The sequence below is a fragment of the Lygodium microphyllum genome, chromosome 28, assembly GCF_053477565.2.
Source record: "Lygodium microphyllum isolate KBCC chromosome 28, Lygodium_microphyllum_v1.1.10, whole genome shotgun sequence".
In the NCBI taxonomy this organism is placed as follows: Eukaryota; Viridiplantae; Streptophyta; class Polypodiopsida; order Schizaeales; family Lygodiaceae; genus Lygodium; species Lygodium microphyllum.
The window spans coordinates 94,561,171-94,568,083 of record NC_141162.1 but is presented as its reverse complement, the minus strand read 5'-3'; positions in this window follow the sequence as shown (position 1 = coordinate 94,568,083).

The following is a 6,913-nucleotide window of genomic DNA, read 5'->3' as shown; positions in this document are numbered from 1 at the left end:
TATGGGTTGGGTTCTTAACTTCCAATAGCTATAGTGATAAATGTGTTCTCATATTAGTAACTACACTTAAAGTTTATGAAAATGATTGAATTGTTAACATTTGTGTCATTGGATTGAAAATTGTTGGTTTTACCTTTAAGTTCATAGATATATTATCATGTTAGGTATTACACTTAAAGTTTATGTAGATGATCAAATTGATAACACTGTGATATTTGATGAAATAATTTGATTCTTGAACTTTTTTTTTAAATTGCTAATATTTTTGTATGGTTGTTTTGGCTCTATTTTACAATAATAGAGCTATGATAATGTAGTCACCTACATGTTGATGTCCAATTTTTAGCTATCATGTAAGAATGATTGCGTGAGGAGCTAAATCAATTATCAAAATTTAACCAAGTATTTGTTTTAATAGCTTGATAGTTGTCTTATGGGCACCAATTGTTGGATGCCATAGTGGCGACCTTGAAAAGCAATGCCTTAAAATTTTTACTTGATATGCTTATTGAAATAAATAAGGTAGAGAAGAAACTATATGGGACGATAATGACATTCTAGCACTTCAAGAGAAAGAAATGGTTATTATTATTATAAATACTTTGATATCTCTCTCCATTGTAATCTAGAGCCATGGCAACAATTTTTTCTTACCTTACTACACTCTCTTTTTTCAAGCCCATGTCGTGGTAGCACCTTTCATTCACCTTAAAAATTTCACTTGTCCTGGCAAAAATGTGTGTGAAAGACCATGAAACATCTCTTATGTTCCTACAAAGCTAAGCCTATGTAGAGAGAGTACCAATGCTACAATGTTTGTGGAATGTTTAGTTTGAGGCCTCATGTTTCTTTATGACTCGTCATGTTATAGATGAAAAACTTGGGTTTTCCTACAAATCCCAAGCACTTCTTATTTTGAGTTCAACTTCTTAATCAAAATCCAAAATTGGAAGAATGCTTAGTGGGAGAAGATGATGTCGTGAAGACCTGTGTGTATGGCTGCTAGTTTTGCAAGTCTTGATCCAACTTGGCAAGATATAGTCAACCTAATGCAGTCGAATTGATTTGTAGGGATTGCTTGTGGCTTCTGCTTTCTCTTTGTGTTTATGTATGTGCAATTGTGGAGTTTTGGGAAGTCTCTTTGTGAATGCAAAAAATATATTTTTTGAGTTTAGCTTTAAAATTGTTATGCTTTTCTAGTAAGATGACATTTAGTTAATGTTTGCATGAGCCAACTATTAAGTCTATGGGAATGAGGTTTTTGGGGGATACCAATGGAGCTTCTTCCCACCTCAGTTGGTTATGCTCTTTCCAATGGAGGATGAAGTGATAAATGTGAGTTATTTTCAATTGGGGAAGGATGCAATAGCTCAAGTAACATTTCATCAAAGTTTGGAAAAACATTCCTAATTCCTAACCTCCCATTTTAGAAGCATTACTAGAAGGCAGTGTTGATAGAGAAGGGCATAAAAACTTTGCGCAATTTAATGGGATGTGGATCTGGAAGAGTAGAGCAGTACAACTTGTTTGATTGGTTCTTTGGGAAAAGGAATACAAGGCTTTTTGGAGCTACAAGTTTTTTGGCAATACATATACACTTAGATGCAATAGTAATGTGTAGGTATATACATATGTATGAGTGTATATACATGTGTAGGTATATACATGAGAGAGAGAGAGAGAGAGAGAGAGAGAGAGAGAGAGAGAGAGAGAGAGAGAGAGAGAGAGAGAGAGAGAGAGAGAGAGAGAGAGAGAGAGAGAGAGAGAGAGAGAGAGAGAGAGAGAGAGAGAGAGCAAGCAACATAAACTATGCCAAAGTTCGGTTGGCACACCCAAAGCTATAAAGGAAGAAACGTTTCCAAGACTTCATGAGATTTGAGATGTATAAAGTGTCACATCGATACATTGAAAACACATTATTCCTCGCTTTGTCACTCATTTAGTTGTGATCATGGGTTGCCTAGCACACATTGATTATTGTGACATCCACTTGTTAGCAAGCAATTTGATATCACATTAATGTGAATATCTTTTACCGAGGAATTGTGATAAAAGTAGTCACTCCACAAAATGATGATCAAGTTTTATGAATATTTTATGAAAAACAAAGCGATGTCATAAGATTTGGTGATAATTACAAACACATCCATATCTATAGCATGATAAATCATGTCCCCTACCTTGAAAGGATAAAATGATTATGATAGGTCATAAAGGTGATTAGGTGAAAAAGTATGAATTTGTTGTTAGCATTTCACTCGTGGTCATGAAGATTGGATCTTGAAACTATTTGGGCATGGAAAGTTATAATAATTAAAGAGTTCACATTTTCCTACAATATACAATATGCAAGTATTAATAGTAAATGCAACTTGAGGCAGGAAAGTTCAATGAGTTATTTAGAATGAGTTACGTATGGAAATCTTATGTGATGTGGACATAAATTATTTAGGGTACATAAGGTTAGGTCATAAATAATCATCTCATTTGAAAACAAAAATGTTTCAAGTTGAGGATTACACAATTAAGGTGCTTGCAAATGAAAAGGAACAAATAATGAGAATTAAAGTTATAGAAATTCAAAATAAATTTATTTTTATTATACAAGATGCGAAAGTACCTTCAATGTTGTTCGATCAAGCATGTTGTTATACAAGGATCTTGATGTGGCTTGTTGAGCAAGTAAAATTAATGGCCTCAATGAGAGAAAACCACTATGCATTTAGCCTAAGTTCATTAGCCAAGTTAACTCTACAAAAAAAACCTTAAAAATAATTATTTATGAAAAAGCATTCAATTTTCAATAATAGGACATTATAAAAATCTCACAAAAAAGGATATCTATTGGGTATCCGTCCTTCACTACTAATCATTATTACATTTTTCCACCCAATCCCATAGCCTCATTCACAACATGCCACCCATATTCTAGAGGTGCCACATTATAGTCCTAACTATCACCTTGATCACCAAAAGTTGTGGTAAGCCCTAACAACTTATTGCTTGCAGTATTTGATGTTTCTTGCCATGTCATTATCTTTTGGAGGTGTTAATGCCTCAATTTTTGCATACTAGTTTGCATTTTTTGTTGGTAAGTGGAGAAGAGTTGTCAATATCAACATCTCCTTCAATGAGGATGCATTTTCAACTACAAAAGAGTATTTTGTAGCCATAAAGTCTTTAATGACATCTTACTATCCAAATGACTCATTTTTCTCCTTCCATTACTCACCACACCATCAGCATGCAAGTGGATTGCTATTGCAAAATTTGTAACCCACCTTGAGCGTGGCACACTCTTGGAGCTATTCTCCACATCTCCAACACTAATCTTAGCTCACCTCTACCATGATTCTTGAGACACAGACCTACTAGGCCCTTGTATCATTCTTTAACTTTATACATGCTCATCTTTGCTAAGCATTCATTAGATCATGTTTAATGTATGTTGAACATTGCAATGTTTCTCTACATGGTATCAAACATGGGTATGAAAGAATGGCTTTCCTTGAATGTACCCAAAGCATAAAATAGGTATCCCACTCAGAGTAGTGAAAAGGATACTTAGTTGCTAATAATGTGATAGTTTCATGAGAGCTTGTGGGCTAGTCATGGAGGAATCTGGGCTTCATTTGGAAAGATTACAGAGATATGTTTGTGGAAATCCATGTATAGGGATGCCATATAGTTTGTAGCAATGTGTGCTACATGTCATTTGTAATCTTTTGTGATTCATTATGATTATTGTATCCTACTTACCCATTCTCTATGGATAGCAAGTGGGTTCTTGTAGGCTTGGCCAAAGAACCTTACAAAATGCAATAGTTTGTACTAAAATTCATATAAGGGTGACTACAATATGGTGTAAGTGAAACATTTTGGGGGTAGCTTATGACTTGATTTTCATTTGACTTTGCATGACCAGTGCTAGCAAATTCAACAAGTACTTGACCATTTGACTAAGAGATAAAAATAGAACCTCTTAGGTTTGTGTCTAAAATGTTAGAAACTCCCGATTCAGTTTCAAAGGTAAACAAGGATGTGTGAATGGAGGAATTGAAGATGGAATTAAACAAGTAGTGGGTAGGATGGGTGGGAATTGAGTTTGAGAAGGTGATGCACTAAATCCAAACTCATAAGGAAAACCTTACATCTAGGAAGTATTACTTGCCATCTTGTATGGGTTTGATGATAATCAAAGGTTAGAAAATATGAGCTCAATCAAAACCCAAAAGCATTCCAAGACATGTATCAAGCATAGCCAAAATGCGGAAGATCAGGAACAACCTATCTAGACTGTATTTATTTTAGCCTTTACAATTTTACATACCCAACTCTTCTATGCTATAACTCAACATCCTTGTCTTGTCCATGTCTAGTCTCCACATACATAGAGCTTTGCATGATAGGAGTACTTGCATCCAATTGGCCATGTCCAACCAACCTACTAAATTTGCCATTTCTAAAATCCTCCATGAAGCAACCAAATCAATTGAACCTTACTAGTAGCCCTTAATTAACAAAAGCCAAATTCTTAGTGAGTGTAGGCACGTATAAAACATATTTTCTCTATCTCATCTTGTATTGCCAACAAAACACTGCCAATGTGAGTAATATTATGTAATGTATTATTTTTCATAGCAACATACTCTTCTTTGCATTTGTTCCTTTGTGTCATATCATTCTACATGATGTGTCTTATGATTCGTAGCCCTTGAATCCAAAAACTAATCATCCTCTCTAGGGGGATACATCATGCTATAAGTACATGCTCCATAGCAAAAATATGACCTCTAAGTGATGAACCACCTCTAGAGACATAGCTTATGCATCCACAACCACCTTTAGAATAACCATACTGAGTCCTTCCATGACCTTTAGACATAACATTTTGTTTATGGTAGCATTCCTTCTCAAAATGGTCAAATTGTCCATAGTAATGAGACAAGCATCATCTCCATGAGATTGTCATCTACCTTTAGAAAAGGATCTCCCTATATCTTCAGGCATAAGGTCTCCATGAACAAAAGAGCTAGGACCATGAGTAAAGTTGTCTCCTCTATGACCATATAAAGATCCTCTAGGTCTTGATAAACTACTACGTCCTCTCTAATAGTTGAATACTATGTCTTGACTAGCATTTTTTCCACTACTAGATGTATTAAGACCCAATTTTATTTCTTTAGTAAGGAACAAGGCAATCAAGTTCTCAAATTTAGACCGCCTCTCACAGAAATAAAAGTATTAAGACACTTGTATGTAGGCCCAAGTCCATTCAAGGTAAACAAACCAAGTCATCATCATCCAAGGTACATTAATTGAAGTAAGCTCCTTTGTAATTTGCTTTATCTTTGCAATATACTTACTAATCCTTCAACGCCCATGCCATGCATCATGTAATCTTTGTTTTAAATGTATTTTCCATGCCTTTATGCAAGTACCATATATTTTCTCAATACTCCCCCATGCATCTTTACATGTGCTAGCTTTCTTAATATGTCGGATCAAGGTATCTGAAATGCACATGGATATCCAAATGAACTATCTTCTTGTTTTTACCTATCTAGTCTTCACAACCTTGTTCTATTCCTCCATGAGCTCTTCAAGGAGCCTAGGACATAGATAATCACATTTTATAAGGTCCCATTAACCTCTTTCCATTAGAAAATTTCCCACGCAATATGACCATACACTATAGTTGTCCTTAATCAACTTGTCACCAACAATCTGAGTAATTTGTGCCGTTTTTGACATTATGACTATTACAATTTTTGAAAACGAGCAAAAATAAGCAGTGTGTCCAACTAATATTCAAGTGCACAAACAAGTTTTAAGCATCAACCACTCAAATTCAAGATAAGAAAGCATTAAAAATTCCCAAAAATTTACATGTAGAATGAGTTCCAATGATATGGTTATCATACATGTGTCCCAACTACTGTCAAATACATCCACACATCATGTCCACATGTCATACATCTGTTGTCTAGTAAGAAACACTGAAATCAGGATTCAAATAGTGCTCATATGGCCTAAAAAGAATCAAAATATGAGCAAAAATTTGACAAATTTCCTTGATTTTTAAACAATTTTTTGTGCTAATAATGAAATCCAAGACAACCATAAAGCATACTTAATTTTTTGGAATTTGTTTGATAGTTTTGGGCTCCAAATAGCCATCTGAAAGTGGCATATAAATTTGCATTTTTAATCTTAAAAACGAATAGTTATTTCTTCTCTCATTGGTAAACATAAAACGATGAACTACTCTTGTGATAACTAGCTCAACATGGCCCCTATGTGAAACCAGTTCTGAAATAACCAATTCTTCAAACTCCAACGTGAATGCATAAGTTTGAACTAGTTCAGGGCTACAAGTGTAAAAAGGCATAAAGCAAGGGGGGTGTTATTTTAAAGCTTTATATTAAGGATTTAAGCCTTGAAATAAAAAAAAGCTAATTGAATTAGCCTACACCATTTTTCAACAACAACCAATCTTGTTAGTCTCGAGGATAATCTCGCTTATACCAAATCCAAGGAGAACACACTCATTTACCGAGCAATAAAGTTTAGAGCTTATGCTCTTTACAATCCACCACAAACTATCTTTAATCTCTCCTCTTTGTCTTTTTGATCAATAAGACCCCTACTTCACAAACCGTTTTGAATTAAGTTGCCCTAGTGCTTCTTCCAACAAGCAGGTGCCTTACTCAAGCAAAATGTGAGCTTAAGTAGCCCTTGAGCTTCTAGCATCTAACACATAGTTCAATAGAGACCAAAAGCAATTGAACCATTGCTATAATCCATTGTTTATAGCCTTCAATGGCTTCCCAAATGTTGGGGATAAAGGTGCCTATGATGCCTAGTCACCCGTGTACTAGTTACATTAACAATACACACATACCTGCACATC